The 16,678-nt window shown below is 38.3% G+C and overlaps 1 protein-coding gene across 1 annotated transcript in view; it reads left to right on the top strand.

Moving 5' to 3' along the window:
- The window catches only part of APBA1 (amyloid beta (A4) precursor protein-binding, family A, member 1), a 230,839-nt gene that overhangs the window by 146,494 nt on the left and 67,667 nt on the right, over positions 1–16,678 (top strand). The gene's annotated exons all lie outside the window — the stretch shown is intronic.

Below are 16,678 nucleotides of genomic sequence, written 5' to 3'. Positions count from 1 at the left end.
CCAGTGAAATGCTCCTGTGCATTGATTTAGAATAACATAAACAAACTCCAAAATTGTATTGACTTATTGTATTAAAACTTAACTTCCTAACAGTGGCAATCCAATGCAGGTCATTTCTGGTTGGAACAGTTTTCCTCCAAGTGGTTGATTCAGGGATCCAGGATACTTCCTTCTGGAGATTCTGATATCTTTTGGGTCTCAGAGTCCTCCACATTTATAGTGAAAGAGAACATGGAAAAAGCAAACTCATTGGTTGGATGACCCAGCTCAGAAATGACATCCTCACTTCCACTTCTATTCCTTTGAATAGAACTAATCATGGTCCCAGCTAGATGCAAGGAGAGTTTATAAACATAGTTCTAATGCTATATTGTGAAGGGTGAGCTTCAATTTTTCGTGGGCAGGAACTCATTTCTGCCACACTTTGTATCCAAATAGCCATATATAAATGGCAGGTCCTCCTTGCCCTCTCCTCAGAAAGGTCATGTGTATGCTGAACATTGGAAATCCAAGTGTTCTTTAGGTAGAAAAGATGGTGGATGAATCAGATTTGCTTTGTATTGTTTGCATATTCTGAATTACTTTCCCTTGCTCTGACACTATTTTTCTAAGCCTCTTTTTGTAATTATTTTCTTTTGTTTAGTAGATCTTTCTTCTTTACTTGGATGTCGTGTCCTCTTGGTAAGTGAATCCATTGGGATTATGGTGGGATAGTGGAAGGAGGTGCAGAAAGAGACCTAGCAACAAGCTCTCTAGTGCTGCATTAGCACATGCTTGAGTTTGGACAAGCCATGCAATCTCTCCACTCCTTGGTTTTCTTCTCTGTAAAATATGGAACTTGTTGGGCTTTGCCAATGCTTTCAGTTCTAAATTTCTGTTACTTTATAATTATATCCATCAGTGAACTGATAGTATTGAATTTCTGGAACACAGATGTGAATGACCACAGCCTGGACTAGAAGTTCCAACAAAAGTATAACAACTCTTAAAGTCCTTTCTACCACTCCCACCCCTGCAATTTGTCAACAGAGACATCACTCTTGAATAGTGAGGCTTAAAGTAAACAGAAGTTGAGTACCAGCATGGCAGCAAGAAACCTGACATGTGGTGAGAAAATTCGTTCAGCAGCAGAACAGAAAGGTTTTGCGGGGATTCAGTTCATCAGCCCTTCCTCAAAGCCCTTCCTCAGCAAGAGAGGAAGGTAAATTTTCTCAGGCACTTTATGATTCATAAAGCAACCACCACTCCCATAAAGTAGGCAGAATGGGTTATTATTTTTATTATGTATTTGGTTTTTTTAATAGGTTCATGGTTCAAACATCATAGTGTACAAAAAGGAATATGCTTAAAAGCCTCTATCCCATCCCAGTCCCCAGTCTTCTCAGTTCTCATTCCTTCCCTGCCTCCAAAAGAAATAGCCACTGGTATTAATTTCTTACTTATCATTTCGGAGATTTTAATACATATCCTGTCTGCTCCATCATACATATACAGCAATATTTATTACATGATGATCTGAGCTTTACTGGATCAGGGCAGTTATTTCTATATGTGTTGCACAGATCACCTTCTTTATGTATCATAGGATTCTATACAAGGACACAACATAATTATTTTACCAATTGCCTAATGATGGACATTTTAGTTGTTTTTGGTCTTTTGTGAACACAAACTGTGCATTAGTCATTTAAATAGCCTTGTGCTTAAGTCATTTCACACAATTATGTATGAAGTATGAGTGTGTACATAAATTCCTCTGAGTGGTAATTTTGATGGATACTTTCAAATTACCCTTCATGGACCAATTTTATAGATGGAAGAAAGGTTGTAAGAATTAATTATTGCAAATCAAGGGCTGCAAACAGCTTGCCTACTTAGAGGTGTGATTTTCCTGAGTTGGACATGGATGGTGTGAGTAACACAAGGTCAAAGAGGTTTGGTATTGTACACTGAAGCAGGCTACTGTGAGGTGGGCGAGCAGAGCCACTCAACAACTCACCGAAGCACACATTGAAATAATGAGGCTTGGTTGCAGCATGCTGGGAAGTCACAGCAGCAGATGTGAGCCGAGTGCTACCAATGCATGAGCAGGCACTTTGTGAGCCAGAAGCCCAGAGTGTGGGGACAAGCTTGGCAGGAGGCTCCAGAAATAGCAGTTACACGCACAGATGTCACAGGGTGGTATTTGCGCCAGGTGGTCAGGAAGAGACCTCCCGTGCCAATCAGTTTCCTGCCACCCACACTTGGACCCATTGGGTCTTAGAATTGGACCAGTGATAGGACAGTGGCCGACTTGTGGCCCACCCACATGTCTTTTAAGCTTCAGATAAGGTTAGTTTTGTTAAAGTGAAGCAGTCTTGCTTGTATATTTTAATTAATGGAATGTATACACACACACACATACACACACTTTATTTTGTATAGTAGCATGGGTTTACAGAAAAAAAATTAATGGAAAGTACACAGTACTCATACACCCTCTTTCCTCCCCCTACACATAACCTCCCCAGCTGTCAACATCTCTTACCAGAGTGGTACACTTGTTACAATTGATGAACCTATTGATAAACCATTATCACTTCAAGTCCATAGTTTACATTTGGGTTCACTCTTAGTGTTGTGCAATCTATGGGTTGACAAGAATATTTTAAAATTTTTGTTCTTAGCGCTACATTAACTTATTTAATTCTTGCAATATGAGCGAGATTGAGAACAGAAAACTGAAGCACAGTAAGATTAAATGACTTGCCCAAGGTCACATAGCTAGTGAGTGCTGGAATTGAGATTGGGACCAGAGGTCTGACTCAGTGTGCATTCTTAACCACTATGCCTTCCTGCCTTTTACTCCATTCCCCAGTTCCTAGGGTTCTCTTTCCCCTTCCAACTCCTCCTCCAAGTGAGAGAAAAGAGTTCTCTTGGTTTTTACTTTCCCTGGCTTCACCTGAGCCTCATTGCCTGTCTAAGAAATCTCTGGGCAACTTCTCCTACTGATTTACGTACAGAGGCTATGAGTGCCGAAGGGCAGGGGTAGTGGGTGAGCTGTGGTCATGCACTTGAGGATTGTCTGTGGGACACAAAAGGCGAAAGGGAGGGCAAGGATGGAGTGCTGGAGAAGGGAAGGAGCAGGTGCAATGACAGTGAGGGGCCCATTGAGACCTGAAATTAGAGGACAGTGATAAGGATTGAGGGATGGAAGAATAATGAAGCCAGCCCCCTTGGGAGACTGATGACCAGGCAGTATAGGACTTGATTCGTAATCTCCCATTATTTAACAGAGAAAATTCTGATAATTGAAGGATCTTTTCTTTGTTGAACAGGGTGATGGAGGAGGGTGATGGTACACACTTTTGGAAGAGCTGACAAAGCCAAATTATTGTGCAAAAGAAAAGAGAGAGTTTAGGAGACTTAGAAGGAAGCGCTAGAACTGTACTGTCCATCATGGAAGCCACTAACCACATGGTAGCTGTCAAACCTTGAAGTGGGGCTAGTCCAAATTGATATGTGCTATAGTGTAAGATACACTGGATTTTGATGACTTTGTGGGAAGAAAAGAATGTAGACGTTCTCAATAATTTTTATATTGATCATATGTTGAAATGAGAATATTTTAAATATATTAGATAAAATATTAAAATTTTCTTTTTAAAAAAATTTTAATGTGCATACTAGAAAATTTCGAATTATATATGTGACTCACATTACATTTGTTTCTGGACTGTGATGATCCAGAAGGAAGAAACATGAACCATTACGACTCAGGACTGTGTAGCAGAGAGGGGCAACTCTATGGCTGGTGACTGAGAAGAAAGACTTGGGAAAATTTAACCAATACAGAATTTTTTTGGAGGATAAATGGTGTGGTATGTGATATAATCTCCCACCTCAGTCTTCCCTATGAAATCTTCAGTAAGATCAACACTACTTTAAAAAATTATATTTTAGATTTAGGGAGTACATGTGTGTTTGTTACATGGGTATATTGCATACTGGTGGGGACTGGGCTTCTGGTGTACCCATTACCCAAATAGTGAATATTGTACCAGATAGGTAAGGTTTTCAACCCTCACCTCTACCACCCTTTCCTCTTTTGGAGTCCCTGGTATCTATAGTTTCCATCTTCATGTCCATGTGTACCCATTGTTTAGCTTCCACATATAACTGAGAACATGAGGAGTTTGGTTTTCTGTTTCTTAGTTAGTTCACTTAGAACAATGACTCTAGCTCTATCCATGTTGCTACAAAGAATATGATTTCATTCTTTTTTATGGCTGCATAGTATTCCATGTTGTGTGTGTGTGTGTGTGTGTGTGTATATATATATTTTATATATATATATATATATATATATCTTGTTTTTAATCCAGTCAACCATTGATAGACACTTGGGTTGATTCCATGACTTTGCTATTGTGAATAGTCCTCCAATGAATATATAAGTGCATGTGTCTTTTTAATATAATAATGATTTCTTTTTCTTTGGGTAGATTTCCAGTAACGGGATTGTTGGGTCAATTGGTAGTTCTATTTTTAGTTCTTCGAGAAATCTCTATACTGTTTTCCATATAGATGGAATTAATTTACATTCCCACCGACAGTGTATAAGTGTTTGCTTTTCTCCACATCCATGCCTACATCTGTTGTTTTTTGACTTAATGATAGTCATTCTGATTGGTATAAGATGATATTTCAGTGTGGTTTTAATTTGCATTTCTCTGATGATTAATGATGTGAGCATTTTTTCATGTGTTTCTTGGCTATTTGTACTTCTTTTGAGAAATGTGTGCTCATTTCCTTTGCACAGTTTTTAATGGAGTTGTTTGTTTTTTTCTTGTTGAGTTGTTTGAGTTCCTTGTAGATTCTGGATATTAGACCTTTGTCAGAGGCATAATTTGGAAATATTTTCTCCTATTCTATAGGTGGTCTGTTTAATCTGAAGATGAACATTATTTTTAATAAAGCAAATTAAGAAGAATTTCCTCTGGAAGCTCATGTCTTCCCTTGAGGTGACTGAAAGGTTGTGGATCTTCAAAACCACATTTGGATTTTACTGATCTTACCTTATTGGGAGCCAAAATGATATTAGTGAACTAGAAGAGTATAGATGCAGATACCATATCTCTTTACATTCTGATCAACATGGCCAATGAACTACTATGAGTTTCCAGATTATCCATTTGTCATTTTTAAGAAAAAATAGTTTTGCCTTTCCCTACATTATATTTCTTTCCCTGTTAACTTTTTGCTAACATGACTGAACTTAGAGAATTGATTGTCTTGGGAGGCTTTGAATCATTATGGGATTTCTGGCTCATCAAATTCAAATTTAAGGCATCTCCATTGTTGCTACCTAATAGTTGCTTAGTGGATTTTGTTCTTGGGGAGTTGTGAAGCTGAATTGTCAGAAAGTGAGCCTTCCTGAATGTGGCTGCTTTTAATCATTTAGTGTAGCCCTAGCATAGCAGATTTGAGGCATAATCAAAAATATGTTTGAGGATTATGACCAGCATAGCCTTTGATGCTTTCCTGACCTATGAATACAAAGAAGCTCAGAAACAAGAATTCAATTTGAAGCTTCATAATTAGGATTGCAGCTGATACTCTGGTATAAAACTGGAGAAGGAAGATGCTAGAAGAAGCTACAGAAAACTTGAGGGAATAGAGACAGGCAAGTTAACTGACTTTTTAATGAACCAAATGATCTGTAAACGTAACAATAGCAGTAAATTTGAAGTGACGTGGTCTCAAAAAAAAAAAAAAAAAGACTACATTTTAATGAACAACTGTTCAATTTGTTCTTTGCCTGATATCACTGTTTTCATCTCCTTTGGCAGTATGAATTAATGAACCTCTGAAAACTAACATAGCTTAACTGATTTTAGAGACTTACTATCCTTAATACTGTAGTGTTTGTGTGTGTGTGTGAAAATGGTCCAGATTGATTGTAACTGGTAATTTAATACCCGCCAACTTAGTGTAATGTAGCAATAGAGATAACAGTAGAAAGGAAGTTGTTTAAGAGTATAAAAAAGGGATTGTAACAGAATAAAAATACCAAGTTTGTATAACCTTCAATAAATTATGAAATATGTAGACATTTTTTATTTAATACCAAGGCATTTCACAAAAATTCAGATAGACTTTTAATTGGCTTTGATTTCCAGAGACTGTCTCTTGAGTTTTCTGTAAAATTTGCAAGATCTCCCCTCTGAGTTTCAGTGATTGCCTTAAGCTTATTTCATGTATTTTATTGGAATCAGAATGATAAATGAGTGATTAGATTGTTGAAGTGCTAGACAATAGGAAAGTCTGCATAAATTCAAAATTTTCTCTTTAATCAAAGGCTGGGCTGTGATCAGAGCTTTGTGGTTGGCACTACTGAACTAATCCAAGTGGATGAATTAATTTTCCTGCCTGGTTACTATTAGCAAAAATTATACAGATTGCAAGGTGGGACGAAAGTAATAAACCTGATTTTGTAGTCGTCACACAAGAATATAAATATATTCACCCAATTGGCTTCTGTCCTTTTATTTTCCCTGTGAGGATGAAGGCTTATATTAAAGACGTGGCCACTAGCCAAAGCAATTTTTAAAGCCATCTTTTGGAATTAACTTCAGAGCTTATGCCAGAGTCTTTTCAATAATCTTGGCTTCATGCACATCTTCATCTTTTAGGGATATACTTGATATTTGGAGAACATCAAAAAGCATTCACAGCCAAATCTTCTAAATAAGGTGCATGATAAACCTGGATGATACCCTTTGAGGTAAAAAATCAGATATAACAAAAAATGATTATAGAATATTAAAAATGATTTGCTGGTAGTTTCAAAGCCCATAAATTAACTTCGAAATCACTTCCAATATAGGCGTGACCAAAGTGTTTTGAGCAAACACAGTGCCCTTGGAACTTGTAAGTATAGAGTCGGCCAAGGTGACTATTCTAAAAGGGATTACACCAATTTAGATGTTTGTTTAAAAAAATCAATTATATCACTTTATGGGCTCAGTGTAATGTAATAGGAAGAGCATGAACAGTGAGAACCAGGCAGATCTACCTTCACCCCTTTCAGCTCTAAGTGACCTTGGACAAGTTATTTAAGCTGTCTGAGCTTCTGCTTCATAATCAGAAAATGCAGGTAATAATTCCCACTGGGACTGTTGTGAGGGCTGGAAATATAGTATGTAAAATACCACATATATTGGCCTATGTATAGTTCAGTATTTGTGATTTGTTGTTTGATTGATTTATACCTAGCTTTATTTCAAAATAGATCAAAAGTAGCTTAACTGCTTGTTTTCCATCCCTACATAGCCTCATTTAGGAAATAATAATATTAATAAACGTACCATGTGCTCAAGTCATTTATATTAACATTTTTTTCACAATTTTTAAAAATCTCAACTTTTAGATTCAAGGGGTACATGTACAGATTTGTTATCTGGGTATACTGCATGATGCTAAGGTTTGGGATGTGATTGATACCATCGCTCAAATACTGAGAATAGTACCCAATAGTTTTTCAGCTCATACCCTCCTCTGTCCTTCCCCACTCTAGTAGTCCCCACTGTCTATTGTTACCATCTTTATGTCCGTGAGTACCCAATGTTTAGCTCCCACTTGTAAGTGAGAACATGTAGTATTTGGTTTTCTGTTCCTGCATTACTTTGCTTAGGACAATGGCCTTCAGCTGCATGCATGTTACTACAAAGGACATTATTTCACGCTTTTTCATGGCTGCATAGTATTCCATGATGTATGGTGTATATGTGCCACATTTTCTTTATCCAGCCCACCATTGATGAGCACCTAGATTGGTTCCATGTCTGTGCTATTGTGAATAGTGCTGTGATGAACATACAAGTGCATGTGACTTTTTGGTAGAACAACATTCTACCGAGAACAGTTGTCTTTTGGATATATACCCAGCAGTGCAACTGCTGGGTCGAATGGTAGTTCTTTGAGAAATCTCCAAATTGCTTTCCACAGTGGCTAAACTAATTTACATTCCAACCAACAGTGCATAAATGTTCTCTTTTCTCCACAGTCTCACTGGCATCTGTTGTTTTTGAGTTTTTGTAATAGCCATTCTGACTGGGTGAAGTGGTACTTCATTGTGGCTTTGACTTGCAATTATCTGATGATTAGTGATATTGAACATTTTTTCATATGTTTCTTGGTCACTTGTATGTCTTCTTTTGAGAAGTATTTGTTCACGTCTTTTCCTCATTTTTAATGGGGTTATTTGGTTTTTGCTTGTTCAATTGTTTAAGTTCCATATAGATTCTGGATTTTAGACCTTTGTCAGATGTATAGTTTGTGAATATTTTCACTCATTCTGTAGGTATCTGTTTACTCTGTTGTTAGTTTCTTTTGCTGTGCAGAAGCTCTTTAATTTAATTAGGTTCCACTTGTCAATATTTGTTTTTGTTGCTATTGCTTTTGAGGACTTCATCATAAATTCTTTCCCAAGGCTGATGTGGTATTCCCAAGACCAAATGATGTTTTCTAGATTTTCTTCTAGGAGTCTTATAGTTTGGTATTTTACATTTATCTTTAATCCTACTTAATTTTTTATATGGTGAAAAGTAGGGGTCCGGTTTCATTCTTCTGCGTATCACTCGGCAGCTATCCCAGCACCATTTATTGAACAAGGACTCCTTTCCCCGTCACTTATTTTTCTTGACTTCAACTGAAGATCAGATGGCTGTAGGTGTGTGGCTTTATCTCTGAATTCTCTATTCTGTTACATTCATCTATGTGTCTGTTTTTGTACCAGTACCATGATGTTTTGGTCCCTGTGGCCTTATAGTATAGTTTGAAGTCTGGTAATGCGTTACCTCTGGCTTTGCTCTTTTTGCTTAGGATTGGCTATTCAGGCTCTTTTGTGGTTCCATATAAATTTTAGAATAGTTTTCTCTAGTTCTGTGAAAAAAATGACATTGGTAGTTTGATAGGAATAACATTGAATCTGTAAATTGCTTTGGCTATATGGCCATTTGAATGATATTGATTCTTTGAATCCATAAGCGTGGAATGTTTTACCTTTTGTTTGTGTTATCTATGATTTCTTTTAGCAGTGTCTTATAGTGCTCCTTGTAGAGATTTTTCTTCTCCTTGCTTAGATGTATTCCTAGATTTTTTTTTTTGGTGCGGGGGGCGGGGGATGGGGAGGAGGGCAGCACAGGTATTTGAAATGGGATTGAGTTATTGATTCAGCTCTCAGGTTGAACGTTATTGGTGTTTAGACATGCTACTGATTTTTGTACATTGATGTCATGTCCTGAAACTTCGCTGAAGTCATTTATCAATTCTAGAAGCCTTCTGGCATAGTCTTTAGGGTTTTCTGATATAGAATCACATTGTCAGGAAGGAGAGATAATTTTGACTTCTTTTCCTATTTTGATGCCTTTAATTAGTTTCTCTTGCCTGATTGCTCTGGTTAGGACCTCCAATACTATGCTGAATAGGTGGTGACAGTGGGTATCCTTGCCGTGTTCCAGTTCTCAAAGGTAATGCTTCCAGTTTTTGCCCATTTAGTATGATGTTGACTGTGGTTTTGTCATAGATGGCTCTTACTATTTTGAGGTATGTTCCTTTGATGCCTACTTTCTTAAGGGCTTTTATCATGAAGGGATGTTGGATTTCATCGAAAGCGTTTTCCATGTCTGTTGAGATGATCATATAATTTTGGTTTTCAATTCTGTTTATGTGGTGAACCACATTTATTGATTTGCATATGTTGAACCAACCTTGCATCCCAGCAATGAAGCCTACTTGATCATAGTGAGTTAACTTTTTGATGTGCTGCTGAATTCAGTTTGCTGGTATTTTTGAGGATTTTTGTGTCTATGTCTGTCAAGGATATTGGCCTCTAGTTTTCTTTTTCCATTGTATTTTTTCCAAGTTTTTGGTATCAGGATAATGGCTGGCTTTGTAGAATGAGTTGGGGAGTCCTTCCTCCATAATTTTTGTAATAGTTTCAGTAGAATTGGTACCAGCTCTTTGCACATCTGGTAGAATTCGGCTGTGAATCCATCTGTTACAGGGTTTTTTCAGTTGGTAGGGTTGTTGTTTTTTTTTTGTTTGTTTGTTTGTTTTTTGTATAACTGATTCAGTTTTGGAACTTGATATTGGTTTGTTCAAGGTTTCAATTTCTTTCTGATTCAATCTTGGGAGAGTGTGGGTTTTCAGGAATTTATCCATCTCCACTAGATTTTCTAGTTTGTGTGTATAGAGGTGTTCATAATAGTCTCTGAAGATCTTTTCTATTTCTGTGTGATTGGTTATAATGTCATATTTGTCATTTCTGATTGTGTTTATTTGGATCTTCTCTCTTTTTTTCTTTGTTTATCTAGGTAGCAGTCTATCAATCTTGTTTATCCTTTCAAGTAACCAACTTTTGGCTTCACTGATTCTTTGTATAGATTTTCAGGTCTCAATTTTCTTCATTCTTGCTCTGATTTTAGTTATTCTTTTCTGCTAGCTTTGGGTTAGTTTGTTCTTGTTTTTCTAGTTCCTTTAGGTGTGATGTTAGATTGCTAATTTGAGACCTTTCTAAATTTTCGAGGTAGGCATTTAGCACTCTAAACTCTTCTTTTAACACTGCTTTTGCTGCATCCCAGAGATTTTGGTATCTTGTGTCTCTCTTTTCATTTATTTCAGAGAATGTTTTGATTTCTGCCTTAATGTCATCATTTACCCAAAAGTCATTTAGGAGCAAGTTGCTTAATTTCCATGTAATTGTGTAGTTTTGAGAGATCTTCTTGGTATTGATTTCTGTTTTATTCCATTGTGATCCAAGAATATAGCTGGTATGATTTTAATTTTGATTTTTTGAATTCATGGAGACTTGCTTTATAGCCAAGCATGTGTTTGATCTTGGAGTATGTTCCATGTGCATGCAGATGAGAAGAATGTATAGTCTGTAGTTAATGGGTGAAGTATTCTGTAGATGTCTATTAGGTTCAATTGGTCAAATGTAGAATTTAAGTCCAGAATTCTTTGTTAGTTTTTTGCTTTGATGATCTGTCTAACACTGTTAGTGGGGTGTTGAAGTCCCCTACTACTATTATATGGCTAAGTCTTTTTGTAGGTCTAGAAGCTCTTGTTTTATGAATCTGGGTGCTCTAATGTTAGGTGTGTATATATTTATGATAGCTAAGCCTTCTTGTTGAATTGAACCCTTTATCATTATGTAATGCTCTTCTTTGTTTATCACTGATGTACACAAACTCCTCTCTGTGTTAACAACCTGGTATGATGCCTTTTGCTCTTCTTTACATTGCATTTGCCTTATGTCTGACCCCTCTTCTAACACTACTTCTGAATATGCTAAAAGGGACAGTTTATTGGAAATGCTCATTAATGATTACTTAAGGAAAGAGCAACTAAAGTAATTTACAGCCTCGCCTTCTATCAATCCCAAATCAACATGAGCCTCTCCTACACATTATGAGATACCTGGATTCAACTGCTGAATCATGAACTATTCTATTTCTAAATGGCGCACTGAAGTGGAATGCCCTCTTTTTGTTCACCTTTTCCACCCAAGCTGTGGAACATTCTAGAACCATAGACCAGAAAGCATGTGTGCTTCACCACTGATAACCTGGATACCCTCATCCTGTAGCCAGGATGCCACAGCACCCCTTCTTCATGTTTTGCAGGTGCCCCTGAGGAGAGGACTATTCTGCCTGTGTCTTCCAGGTCATCCAACTTTTTTTGTAGAGGAGGAGAGATTTTCTTCCATCAGCTGCTCTTCCTCTGTTTGCCTCTGCCTGCCTCCAGAGGTACATGGGTCATCATCAAGGACTTTTATTAGATGATGCCACTTCCTTCCTCAGCTTGCTTGGGATGCTCACTAGCTCATGAAATCCAGAACCCATAAGAACAGCAGCACTTAATATGATTCACAAGGTGTTACAATTGTTGTCATTGTTTGAACTCTAGGCTCCTTTTGTATCTTGAGCATATTTCTATTTTGCACTTACACCAGGTATCATAACTATCAAAGCTGTCTGCCCTGAACCATAGTTTGGTTCACCTAACCTTTCTAATCACTTGTTTCCTCATTTTCAGAAGAGCTGATAATGGCAGTACTCTTCATTGGCTAGTGTGAAGGTTAAACACATCACGTGGAAGATGCCTAGTAGTACCTGGGACATAGTTAGCTAAGCATTTATACTATGCCCTAGAAGGGAATCACTAAAGAGTTTGAGGAGTAGGGTTATGGGATTCAGATTTGTATTTTATAAAGATCAGAGTGCCCCTTGCCTTGCACAGTGACTGGTACATGTCCGATAAATGCCCATTGGATCAACACACTCAAATGCAGGAGAATGTTGAATCATTTGTATTCTTTAGGCACTTAAAGCATTAGAAGAAGTTGAAGGAGTTTGCATGGGTGAATAAGAGCTACAAAAATTTAAGATAGAAAGAAGAAATGAGTTCTTCTCCAAAGGCTGATCATGCCAATGTCTAAAAGTCTATAAGGCCCCAACTATTGGGTGGGAGGGGTGGAGGATAAAGATTTTTCCTTTTTCAGTTATTAAAAATTCCTTGACCACCTTCTGTATACCCTCTGTGCTTGGCACCAGAAAATCAAAGGTACGTGACAAGACATCTTTTCTTAAGGACTTGATACTTACAAAGAATTACCACTCAGAATGAGAAAAGCCATGATAAATTTCATATATATACATATATTTTATATATATAATTATATATATACATACATATACTTTTATATAATATATATATGGTGTGTGTGTGAGACAAAGAGAGAAAGGGAAAGGGAGAGAGAGAAAAAGCACAGCGGGCACAAAGGGAGGCTTAGTCGGGACTTATCAATCCCCTGTTTAAACTCCCCAGCAGTGTGCCACTACACTTGAAATAAAATCCACACCATTTATCATGATGTACCAGACCCTGCCCAGCTCAGCCCCTTCCCATCTCTTTGTTCCCATCACCCATCACACGGTCCCTTACTGACTCCACACCTGCCTGCAAACATTATTTCTGTCCTTGAACACAGCTGATCCTTTCTCACCTCAAAGCCCTTGCCCTCAGATCTTCACAAGGCCACCTCTTTCTTGATTATTCAGACCTCAACTCAAATATCTCATTCTCTGAATAATATCTACATAATGGCCCTTTCCTCAGTCATTTTCCATGGCATTACTCTGTTGTATTAGCTTCATAAATTGTTTCCCTATGAAGTTGTTTACTTATTTACATAATTATTGTCTGCCCCTTTTTCCCTCTGCCCCCCACCCGATGCAATAGAATGGGGACTTCCTGAAAGCAGGGAAGCCTCCTCTGGCTTGCTCACTGTTCTGCCCCAGTGCCTCGAGCGTGCCTGGAGGCTGGCACCTAATTGACATTCATCAAGTATGAACATGGCCTGGAGAAGACAAGAAAGATTCACCAAAGAAAAGTTATAAGTTAAAATATGTCATGAATAGGGAGGGCAGTTAGGGCCAACACCAGGACTTTGGCTGTTAGAATGCAGGGTGCAGGGTGAAGTGTGAAGATAGACTAAAGGGGTGAAGCATCCCAAGGGCTTTGTTGGCCAGGAATAGGACTCGAGCCCAGACCCCAGAGCTAGAGTGCAGAGATCAAATGTCAGGGGGCCTCCCTTACCAGATGTGTGACCTGGGACAATCCTAACCTTTCTAATCACTTGTTGCCTCATTTTCAGAAGAGCTGATAATTGCAGTACTCTTCATTGGCTAGTGTGAAATTTAAACGCATCACATGGAAAATGCCTAGTAGTACCTGGGACATAGTTAGCTAAGCATTTATACTGTGCCCTAGAAGGGAATCACTGAAGAGTTTGAGGAGTAAGGTTATGGGATTCAGATTTGTATTTTATAAAGATCATCAGGTTGGCAGTGGGGAGGATGGACTGGAGGGGGCTGATAAAGCAGAGTCAAGGAAGCAACCAGGTAGTGAAGACAGACCAAGACAAAGCAGTGGCAGCAAGGCTGATTCAAGAGTTATTAAGACAGTGGACTCTGGCATCAGTTTGAGGAGGGAGATAAGGGAAGGAGATGATTCAGTGGGTGGCTGGTGGTGCCATTTGCCCATATGGGAAATACAGGAGGGAACCCAGTTTGAGAGCCAGGATGGGAAGGGAGGGTGAGGAGGTGTGATTTCTTCAGCTGTGGCTGGCTGAGTTAAGTGTTACGGAAACTCCAGGTGGAACTTCCCAGAGAGAAAACCCCCACATCTTTCTGATCACAATATAACCCTAACGTGATTAGCATTGTACTTATCAGTACTTAATAAATATTAGCACTTAATATTTGGTGTTTAAAATTTTTGCTTTTGAAGAAAATATTGTGAGAAACATTTTTGTCCACATTCAAGTTTTTTCCTTTTAGACTTCTATATGTAGAATTACTGGGGCAAAAGGTATGTTATCTTTTGAAGAACTTAATTCATCTTGCCAAATTGCTTTTCAAAAATTTCGTCCCAACAATATACTCCCACAATAACCTGGGATTTTTAAAAAGCAGCTTAAATGTTTTTTATAAATACCACTCCCAAAGTTGCCAGGGTATGGAGAACAGTCCTCTTGTGTGTAGGGATAAACCTAAGCATCAACTTCAGCTCCTTCCTTAAAATTTGACAATTGCCTTTTTGTCTTAGGGAAACTCCCAAAGTCAATGTCTGTTATTCATTAACATGTTGCAATACCACAACCCAGATCATATTCTTGAAAACACGATGATGTGTAAAATACAAACACTATATATGTAAATACTCCCATGAGGTCTGTGGATGGGGGTAAAAGGAGAAGGCACTTGGGGAACAAAAAGTTCTGTTGTACCAAAACTACATTAACACTGTCTTCCACCACCCCCTGCCCCACCAGAGAACTTCCTTTACCACAGTTTAGTGGATATACACGGAAGGAAATTCCATTTCCTTTGAATCAATACAGGGGTTATAAGAGGGTACCATTCACCAATTTTAACCCAGAATAAGCTAAAACTTCTTTTTAATACATATGTCAATAGATTTTCATCAAGCTAAAGAAGAGCCATTTTCCCTGAAGACAGCATTTTGGTCAGTTCCACATACGGTTATCATGAATTGTTGGTCATTCAGGTGCTTTCTGTGGTTTTTGTTACTGTTTTTCTTACACTGACCACATACAACTGAGACACCTCAGGGTAACAGAACCCAAGAAAGTCTATGATATGTTTGCTATCCTTTTCTGTGAATGCTCGCTTTGTGTTTATTAGAATTAGATTTGTACATTACCAAACCAATGTAGATTTAATGAAGATTTATCTGTTGTCTTTTTTAGAAAGTCCTTATGAAGGAAACTTGGGTACACTGTTCTTGTCCATGTGTTGTATTGAGTTGAATATTTGTTTTGTGTTTCTCATAATCCACTGGAGGCCATTTAACTCGGTGGCCTGCAGCAACAACACTTGCCTCTTCTGTTTAGAGCAAGGGTCCCCAACCACTGGGCCGTGGACCAGTATCAGTCCATGGCCCATAGGAACCGGGCTGCACAACAGCAGGTGAGTGAGCATTACCACCTGAGCTCCACCTCCTGTCAGATCAGCAGCAGCACTAGATTCTCCTAGGAGCATGAACTCTATTATGAATTGCACATGCAAGGGATCTAGGTCGTGCACTCCTTATGAAAATCTAACTGATGGCTGATGATCTGAGGTGGAACAGCTTCAATCATTCCCCACCCCACCCTGCCACTGGTTTACAGCCTTAACCATCCATCAAGGTTTGAAGGGAGATTCATAGCTTTTGGAAGACTTTCTTACACTTAGTCCACAGTTGCTGTTCTCAGGAGTTAATGGGAGGAGCCCACAATTATTCAAAAGAGGCTGGGTCTAATTTGTATCAAGTGGGACTCACGTCAAGTAGGGAAGCAATAAAGACTGTTCATCTCTTGTAAATCATGATTCTTTTCTTCTAGTGAGCACAAATCAGGGGTGGATCCATCAAAGAATGGGAAGACATGATGCTTTTGCTTGAATGTGGACTTGGTAGCTCCAAAATGGTCTCCTTTGCTATTGGGATGGTCATCAATGCTTGAAGGAAATTGCTGTGGTTGTGATGGGGGGTTGAGTAGTATATAATGCATCTCACTACTAAAGAGTCAATCAGATGTCCCTGGTCCTCCTGGGGCTGTCTGCTGTTACATTTAAGAGTTCACTTCCCATCCATTGTGTCCATTTGTAAGAGAGGCTCTCCAAAAGAACACAATAGCAAGTTTACACATACTGTTGAGCCTGTTTACCACAGGGATCTCAAAATCATAGTGGTCCTGCCTGTTTTGTTGTTGTTCTTTACATTCTTTGTGTCTATTTCTATACACTGCACCGATTATACTATAAAGCTATTTTGTGATCAGAAGAATTGAGAGAGACTGAAACTAAATCTTTCTCTCGAGCTACAAAAGTTATCTGAAAATAGAAAGAGACCTACCCATATTTTTTAAAAATTACACTTGTTATCCAGTTATAGCTATAATGGCAACTCATAAAACCATAGAATTTTAGATGTAGGTTATATGGGGAAAGTGAATATAGTCCTCCCTTGGTATCTGTGGGGGTTGGTTTCAGGACCCCAGTGGATATAAAAATCCATTATAAAATGGTATAGTATTTGCATATGATCTATGCACATCCTTCCATAT

Source organism: Mandrillus leucophaeus, unplaced genomic scaffold (assembly GCF_000951045.1).
Source record: "Mandrillus leucophaeus isolate KB7577 unplaced genomic scaffold, Mleu.le_1.0 Scaffold93, whole genome shotgun sequence".
NCBI classification, from domain to species: Eukaryota; Metazoa; Chordata; class Mammalia; order Primates; family Cercopithecidae; genus Mandrillus; species Mandrillus leucophaeus.
Note: the sequence above shows the minus strand (reverse complement) of the source record. Positions and strands in the feature narration are given on the sequence as shown.